Source organism: Rattus norvegicus, chromosome 15 (genome assembly GCF_036323735.1).
Source record: "Rattus norvegicus strain BN/NHsdMcwi chromosome 15, GRCr8, whole genome shotgun sequence".
Taxonomy (NCBI): domain Eukaryota; kingdom Metazoa; phylum Chordata; class Mammalia; order Rodentia; family Muridae; genus Rattus; species Rattus norvegicus.
In genome coordinates, this window is record NC_086033.1 from 11,676,929 (window position 1) to 11,686,666 (window position 9,738).

Consider the following 9,738-nt stretch of genomic DNA (forward strand, 5'->3'; position numbering starts at 1 on the left):
TTCCCCCAACTCTTGGAGAAACACTCTCCAAGCACTGTAAATGCGGAGAGCAAGACCTTTCTTTGTTAGATGAATAGCTCTCACAAAACCAGCAGAGACAACAGGATTTTAATCACTTGCTGTGCTGTGTTTTTAATCTCAGCAGGTATGAATTCTCAAGAGCCGGCTCAATAGATTTTTTTTTTTTTAAGCAAAGAAAGGCCATGCATAATATTTTCTCTTTTGATTTCACAAAGGCAAATCAAACCACAGGATATGACGGATATGAACATTACATGGGGATGCAAGACGCCACCTCAGGTATTGGTGTTCACAAACTCTCCTGACGCCTTTTATGGCACAAGAGGGAAGCAGATTGTAGAGAAGGGCACTGACTAAAAATAAAACAGTTCTGAGCTCAGCCCTCGGGGATGGAAGGCGACAGAAAGCAAGTGGCTGTAGGGGACTTAGACATCCTGTGTGGATCCAGTGAGACCTGAAGTTCTGAGAGACCCCCACCCTACATGCTGCTGCTACCCTACCAGGCAACTGTCAGGAGGAGTCAGTAGGGGTCTGTGCGCCTGCCCACACTTTTGTCTCCAGAAAGAGCTGCTAGTCCAACTGGGGTTGGAGGGAGAGACAGCTCATTGGTTAAGACTGTGCCTCTTCAGCAGGGGACCTGAGTTCCATTCCCAGCCACACAGGAACTAACATTGTTTCTTGTAGTGGAATAATTTTCCTCACTTAAAAGATGCCTAGAAGACATATCTTGTGTATGTCCTTAAAGTGGCTTCAGCCATCACAGTATGAAGAACAAGAAAGAACAAAATCTAGCAGTTCCATTTTGAGACTTTGGATACATTAATCATCCAGGTATAACAGAGTTCCATGGGGGTATTGGCTAGTTCCTGCAAAAAATAGTTGCTTATTTTTCACTAAAAGTCAGTGAAACTGTGTTTTTTTTTTTTTTGGTTCTTTTTTTTTTCGGAGCTGGGGACCGAACCCAGGGCCTTGCGCTTCCTAGGTAAGCGCTCTACCACTGAGCTAAATCCCCAGCCCCAGAAACTGTGTTTTTTTCCTTTGTTTCTTTGTTCTTTCTTTTCTTTTCTTTTCTTTCTCTTCTTCTTCTTCTTCTTCTTCTTCTTCTTCTTCTTCTTTCTTCTTCTTCTTCTTCTTCTTCTTCTTCTTCTTCTTCTTCTTCTTCTTCTTCCTCTCTCTCTCTCTCTCTCTCTCTCTCTCTCTCTCTCTCTCTCTCTCTCTCTCTCCTTCCTTTCCTTTTGGTAAATTTGAGCCAGGGTCTCTCTAATATAGTGTATATAGTTCTGGTGGTCCTAGAACTCACTATGTAGATCAGACTGGCTTCAAAGTAACAGATTATCCTCCTGCCTCTGTATCCTAAGTGCTGGGGTTAAAGGCAGATGCCACCACATCTGGCTCCAGTCTCTTGAATTATATTTTTAGAAAAAAAATTACATTATATTATGAGAGGAATTTTAGTTGAATGCATTAATAGCTAAGGCTTTTAAAAGACTAATTGTAACCATAAGGAGTTATTAATAGATATGTAATATTTAAAAAGTAAACTTATTTTAGGAACATGATGTTTGGAGTGAGTGAGTAAATAGACAAAATTTTGGATGCAGTTGACATAAATAGATTATTGTAACTATAACATAGTTTATATAAGCCTCATGATAACCATAAAGATAAAACCTACATAATGTAAAGAGGCATGAATACAAGCAAATCTTAATAAAGGAGCAGTAAGAGAGAAAGTCGGGTGTGGTACTGGTAACAGAAACACTTGAAAAGCCGAGGTAGGAAAATTACCATGAGTTAGCGGCCTGAGGGGAACACACTGAGTAGCAGGCCCGCCTGCATTACAGAGGAAGACCTTGTCTCAGCTGAGGAGAAGAAAGAGACAGGAACAAAGCAACTACAAGACACCCAGACCACAATTACCAACACGACAATGGTACTCTGTAATGTGGAGTTTTGATTGAGAAATGCCCACCATAGATTCATGTACTTTAATTCTTTGTCCCCAGGTAGTGGGATTGCTTGGGACGGTTATGTAACCTTTAGGAAGAGGAATATTTCTAGAAGGTTCTATGCAAGCTGCTGGGGGAGAAGACGCAACAATACTTTGACCTAACTGTAAATATTCTAAACTATGAGACCACCTGGCCAGGCAAGATATACCTTCTTGTGCAGTATTGGCACATGGTGATAACTGGCTGGTCTCTGGAATGTAGGCACATTCCACAAGGGAATACATGTCTAGTGCTGGTCAAAACATGTAGTGGAGGAAGTCATAGGCCTGGAGGAAACGTACTGCTATTGCTTAGCTAGTCTGGCATACATAGAGTTAAATTGGGTTCTAAATATTTGTTTACACATGCAGTTTTACAGTTATAGAGATGTTACTCCTAGACTTAGTCCGAGAAACTTCTCTCAGTGAAGGGTTGTGAATACAGAGAATCATGAGCGTCTAGCCCTAAATAAGACAGGCACAGCCATTTCCTCCAAAGCTCAGGGAACACCATGGAAGAAGGAGAGAATGAATGTATAAGCCGGACGGTAGGAAGAAGAGCTCCAGATTTTCATCTGAGTGGAAGCAATCATTGCGGTGTCAAATCCACAGCAACTACACATGCCTGGAGTGGACAACCATTGCAGTGTCAAATCCATAGCAACTGCACATGCCTGGAGTGGATCTGTGTAAGAATGGGGCAGCTAATGGTCTGACCTGGATGAAGGAGTGGCTCAGGGAAGGGGTGGGGTAACCATCATGAGAGAGCTATTTCCTGTTTACAGATTCAGTGAGGAGGGACTCTTTCAGTTGTGGGCCCACTGGTGGCCCTACTGGGCATCATGGAGCATTCTAATCCAATAGTCACACAGATGGCCCTGGTAAAACTAAAAGGGTTACAAAACAAGCCCAAAAGTCATGAATTTGGGAAGGGGACTTGTGGGCTGGGTGGAGTGGAAAACTTCTGTATCTAAAGGTCTAGGCCTATGTTCCCCGATTCAAAACTATTAGTTAAATAATGTTGGTGAAAGTCAATTACTAGAGGGATTAGAGGTAGGTGGGTTTGGTTAGGGGTGGAGAAGACAGAGGAGAAAGAGGAGACAGCAGCAGGAGAAACAGCAAGTATCTGGAGTATACTATGAGGAAGGTAACCAGGCCAGCAGTTAGCAAAGTAGATTATGGGTGATCCCCTTAGTAACTGTCAAAGTTAAATAAAATAGACATAGTCTGAGTCTCATTCATTTACAAACTAGTTGGGGTTGAGTTGATTTTATCAAGGGTCAAAGCTTCTGTTATGAGTGTGCCCCTGAACACGTATATACTGCACAGTTAACAGAGGCACACGGTGTCCTTCAGATGTATATTTTAATTTGTTATGTATGTATTTGAGTGTGGGTTTATCTGTACGAATCCAGAAGTGGGTGCCAGATCTCAGTTGTGAGATGGCCCACCTGAGAATTAGAATCTGAATTTGGGGGCTAGAGAGATGGCTCAGTGGTTAAGAGCACTGACTGCTCTTCTAGAGGTTCTGAGTTCAATTCCCAGGAACCATAATATGGTGGCTCACAACCATCTGTAATGAGATCTGATGCCCTCTTCTGGTGTGTCTGAAGACAGCTACAGTGTACTCATATAGATGAAATAAATAAGTCTTAAAAAAGAAAGAAAGAAAGAAAGAAAGGAAGAAAGAAAGGAAGGAAGAAAGAAAGGAAGAAAGAAAGGAAGAAAGAAGGAAAGAAAGGAAAGATACTGAACCAGGATCCTTTGTAAAAGTAACTGCTGATCTGCCTCTCCAGCTCCCGGACTGTCAATCTTAAAGGTTTATTGTCATATACAAGGGTCTCTATGAGAGGTATTAACATATGGATTTCCTAATTAGCTTCATTGTGGTAATCATTTCATAATATATACAGAGGTCAAAACATGGTGCTGTAAAGTTTAGATGCATGTACTTTTAAATTTGTGAATGTTACTGTGGCACATGCCTTTAATCCCAGCAGTTGGGAGGTAGAGGCAGGTAGATATCAGAGCTCAAGATCAGCTTGATCTACAGAGAGTTCCAGGCCAGCCAGGACCACACGAGAAACACTATTCTGAAAACAAAACAAAACAAAACAAATCTTATGAAGAATAAAATAAAATAAATCCAAATGGCCACACGATGGCGCCAAAGCCTTGATGGTTAAAAGGACTTTCAGTTACTGAAATGCGCTCACTTAAGCTGAACCGGCTTATTTTTAAAAATTTTTAAGAGTAAATGTTTCTTTGTTGTGTTTTTAACATAACAATTTGTTTCTAATGATGTCACAAGATAGACCTGATTTGTCCTTATTCTTTTAGACCTAAAAAACTGTAGTTTATAAACCCCGTGTAGCGTAGGCTCGGCATGGTGCAAAAGGCACGATTGTATTTACACCTGAAGGACAAGACCAGCAGAAACGATGAGAAATGAAAATTCCATTTCTCAAAAAAATGCCGAAATTTCCCTATGGTGTTTCTCCTGCAAGAGACATTCTCAACAAGAGAGCTACTTGTACCCTGCTTACACTACACCCTCTATTTGCTGCTATGCCTACTGAAAAGAGGGCTCACTGAAAACCTGAGGACCCACCAGCTAAAATCTTCCATTTTGCTCTCCAAATGAAACTGAGTTCTGGAGGGAAGCAGAACATGGATCACAAGTTAGTGAGTACCAGAGATGTAACGTTTAGCACTTCTTGTAGACTCAAGTATAGACATTTGTTCAACAAATGTTCTCCAGTGTTTACTAGAGTAAGATTGCAGGTTTGGGAAATGAATTTTAATGAAAAAAAAAAAAAACTACCACCTTCTGGAACTGCAAATGCCACCAGCACTCATGACGTCAGAAGTACAGAGCACAAAAACTCGTGTCATTAGTTTTAAGAAGCATCTTGTTTGTTCTAGAATATTCTGACGTTCGTTAAACCTTATCCTTTCCCATAAGAAGAAATACAGAGGAAACAATATGTTTTCATTTGGGTGTTCTTTATATCAGCTCTCTAGGTTAGGAGATCTGCTTTTGGCAACCTTGAGTCTTGGAGTGCTGATAGAAGATGGTGTGTATAAAGGAAGTCAGATGCAGAACCATTCCTCCCGGCTTTCAGTGACAGTGTAGACACTGGTAGGAGGCATCGTTGTTGTAGCATATTTGTTGACTCAGCTGGTGTGAGAGCTGGAAATATGTACTGGCTGGTCTTATGTCAACTGACAAGCAAACTAGTGCTATCTGAAAGGAGAAAATCTTTATTGAGAAAATGCTTCCACAAGATGCAGCTATAAGACATTTTCTTAATTAGCTATTGATGGGGGACAGGTCCGGTTCATTGTGGGTGATGGTCCTATGTTCTATCTAAAGGAAACAGACTGGGCAGCCATGGGGAGCAATCTAGTAAGTAGCACCCCTCCATGGCCTCGTTATCAGCTCCTGCGTTGCTTGAGTTCCTATCCTGACTGCTTTCAATGACGAGCACTGATGTGGAAGTGTAAGCCATATAAACCCTTTCCTCCCAAGTTGGTTTTTGATTATGGCGTTTCATCGCAGCAACAGATACCCTAAGACAAAAGCTATAGCCATGTTCACGAGTGACATGCTTAACTAACAAAATAGAGAAGCAAATGCTTGAATCTTGGGTCTTAGATTAGGTTAAAGCTGTATAATATGGTCCTCAGGTCTAGAGGACACAATTGGCTGATGCCCAATGTGGTAAGTAAATATGTAAACAGAATAAAACAAAGCAGCAAGGGAGCAGTGTGAGGGCTCACTGGAGAAAGACACCTGAGACAGGCATAGCAAGAGCAGAAAACGAACCCTACAAGCTGTCCTCTGATCTTCACCCCATGCTATGACATGCTCATGTCAACACACACACACACACACACACACACATACACACACACACACACACACGTCACTCAATCAACCAACCAAATAATAAACTATTTTAAAAAGAGTAAGCAAGGGGGGAGGGGAGGATATTACAATATTAAAAGTCCCAGGATATCTTTGCATATCCCCAAAGATAAATAGCAAAAACTGTTCATTGGAATAAAAAATGCCCTCTGGCCAATCACACGGCATCAGGCAAGATTAGATACATGATCTGAATCTCCCACTCCTCATCCCCACCACATCATCAACTGTGTCTGGAAGTCATTTCCTGTGGACAGCATGACATAGATCACCTCTTATGTCTAACATAAAGTGTCTGCATCCCTTTCTTTTTTGACAGATGAGGACATCGAAGCTTGAAGGAGAGATGACTTTTTCTCTGAGGAACTTCGGTGCCAGTGATGGAACCAGGTGGCTTCTTACCTCACACGCTTATCTTGGTGACAATGGAAATTCTGTTTTGGCTGGTGGCTTTGGTGTAAAATTGAAAGAAATTTCCACAGATTATTGATAATCAGAGAGCAGTACCATCCCTTCACCTATAAGGTTAATTCTGAGAATATTTTTCCAGGTATAAAAGAACAGAGAATAAAGACATTCACTGTCACTTTTACCCACCACGTTCAGTGATTTGAATGCCCAGCCAATGAGAAGACAATAAAAATTATAGTTATACAGCATCTTATACCTCTTGTACATGATGTTGGGTGTGGTGGCATGTAGCAGTCACTTCTACACTCAGAAAGCTGAGGCAGGAGGATGGTTAGTTCAAGGCCAGCATACATAAAGGCCTTGGCTAAGTGGGAGAATGTTTACCTAGTATGCATAAGGCCTCAGGCTTAATTCCTAGCACTTTGAAACAACTTCTCATGAGCCCTACTTAATAATATAGCATAATACTAAGATTTATGATGTAAAAGTATACAATATACAGTATATACACTGTAATGCCAACTTTATAAGTGTTTGCATATGTACAAAAAAGTATAGAGAAATATAGATGTTAAATATTTTCTATTTGTATTATTTTCTTGCTGGCATACGCACGGTCTGACTTGGGCATTTTCATACATACCTGCCTTTGCCTTTCATTCATGTTTTCCTTATCAGCTAAGTCTGCTCTTGCACTCTTTCCACACAGATCTTCCTGTACTTTCACACACATGAACAATTGTCTAAGTCTAGGTGCGGTGAGTGTATGAGAGAAAACACGTGATGTTTGTCTTTCTGAGTCTGACTCATTTCACTTAAGGTGATGGTCTCCAGCTCCTCCATTTTCCTGCAAATGCTTTGACTTCATTCTTCAAGTGCATATAAAACTCCACTGCATATATAAACTGCGTTTTCTGACTTAATGTTTATTGAAGCTGTTATTTGTAGTGAAATTTTCTCCTGTTAATGTCATTGTAATGTGTATAAAGAATGAAGAAATCTGGAATGCATCATGTATAGGAGGATCACAGGGAAGGTCCTAAGAAGTGGGATGAATCTAATAACTTGAGAGATAATTCAAACTCTGCAATAGAAAGTTGGGGTAGGCTACTTAGGACAGGGAAGTGTATGCTGTCCCTGAGACCAAGGACAGCTTCTCTTCTTATTCCCTCACAGTGTGGGCCAGAGATCTGCAAGCCACGCCCCATGGCCAAATCCTGATCTCTCAGTACCTGCTTTGTGTGGGGTAGTAAACCAGGAAGGTTTTTTGTGTTAAGTAATTCAAAGGAAAAATAAATCAAAGAATAGTTTTTTATAACACTAAAATTGTATGGAATCTGCCTTCCAATGCAATTCATAAAGCTTTACTAGGACATGGTGCCACACATATTCTTAAGTGTGTTGATGGCGGTCTTGGTACTGACAGAGACCACATGGCCACTGGAGCTTGAAAAGCTTACAGGGGCCCCTCATCGAGAGAATTTGCAGAGCACTCATCTCCATTCTACAAACATCCCAGCCTCATAGATTCCCGAGATACTCTCTGACTTGTTCCTAAAGGGTTAGAAATGAGGGCTTTTGCTTATATTTAGGCTTAAAATCCCTTTGAAACATTATGAGTGGGAGCTGGTGAGAGACCAGAGCACTGAGCCCCACACTGTCATAATGACTGATCTATTGTGAGTCACAGCAGTTAGCTCAGGTGGGGACAAAAGATCCTAACTGGACATCGAGAACTCTTACCCTTAGGATTCTGTAAGGACTCTTCTGGGCCTCCCTCCCCTCTTCCATAATTCTTATTAGGTAACTTCTGAGCCCCTATTCTACATTTCTGAGAGAACATGTGTCAATCTAATAGTTTATGGTTCTTTGCAACTATGTAGAACACTTTTCATTATGTCTGTTTCTGGAGAAAATGTCTAACATTTTTTTAAAAAGACTTATTTATTTACTTATTTATCGTATGTGAGTACACTGTTGATCTCTTCAGACACAGCAGAAGAGGGCATCAGATCCCATTACAGATGGTTGTGAGCCAACATGTGGTTTCTGGGAAGCGAACTCAGGATCTCTGGAAGAGCAGAGATCTTAACTGCTGAGCCATCTCTCCAGCCCAGAAATGTCTAACTTTAAGGCCAGGAATAAAATTTAAAATGCTGACAGGTAAAATAAGTGAATAAAAGAAAATAAAATATTTGTCATGTTTGGGTATGGTCTGTGTACCCAAGGCTGCTCAGCGTGGCAATGGTGGCAGGTGTTGGAACCTAGTGGAAGGTTATAAAAATCACAGAGCGGTACCCCACATCCTTCCCCTACTTAGCTCCTGCTGATGTGAATTGTCCTAAGACAGCAAGACCTGGCTTCCCCTCTGGCCATGTAAAATCTAAATGTGCTCCCTCTGGCGTCCTATGCAGCCACGTGGAGTCTGAATGTCAGGCCGATGAGTTTGTCGTGTCATTCACTCTTAGACCATCCTCTAGGCCTAGCTCATGAGGGTACCGTATCGTCCGCTTCTAATCTCCACAACTGTGAGCTGTGTCAGTGGTGAATGCACAGAGACACAGTTCCACACTGCTACTCTCAAAAGCCCGTGTTCCTCTACAGTCTTCGGACCTTCTACTTAGTCCGAATGGGGATTCATGGATTTGACACTGAACCAAAAATCAAGACTAGCCAGCATTTGAAACGGTGTGGAGATTTTCATTAAAGATATTTTAAAATAGTCTTAACCATGAGGATTAAGAGGAAGACAGCCACTCAGACAAAAAAATCAAGACATAGCCAAGAGGATGACTCAGAACTTTACAAAGATTGAAAGGCATCTCACATGTCTGGGTGATGGACGGATGTAGGACTTCGGAAGCTTCAGTGCTCACTGGGTTTCTGGGCACCCCATCCTTCCTCTGCCACTGTTTACTTTTTTGATAGTGGGAAAAGATTACAGCTCGGCTTTGGAGACGACCTGGATGGGGTCAGGTTAAGAAGCCATTAGGGTTCCCCGAGGGGATTGGTTATATGCACTTCCCTATGAATGAGGTTTCTTATGGGAAAACATTAGCTTTGCATTCTGGAAGAGGGGGAGGCCTAAAGCAATTGGTGATATCAATGGAGATCTTGCTTCTCTGTTTTGACTAGATTCCAGGATGAAGGGATGCTTCTCCATTCTCATATTTCCACCCCATTTTTCCCTACTTTTCCATCTGTTTTATGGAGACTACCACCTTTCACATTTGGTCCTCAGAGGATGGCTTAGGTACAAACCACAGCACCTTTTATCTTTCTTATCTTTAGAAATGTCTCAGCCTTATTTTTTCTTTCAGAGTCAGAAAGCCAAGGAAGACATGGTGTGAGCTAATAAAGAGGCATGGGAAGCACCCTGGCACAC

At 41.5% G+C, this 9,738-nt stretch overlaps 1 long non-coding RNA gene across 1 annotated transcript; it reads left to right on the top strand.

The window, feature by feature from the left end:
• The first annotated feature begins 234 nt into the window (after positions 1 to 234).
• Positions 235 to 6,932, top strand: LOC120097102 (uncharacterized). Its single transcript, XR_005494344.2, has 2 exons — positions 235 to 300; positions 6,262 to 6,932. It is a non-coding gene; the product is annotated as an uncharacterized LOC120097102 (long non-coding RNA).
• Positions 6,933 to 9,738: the final 2,806 nt, after the last annotated feature.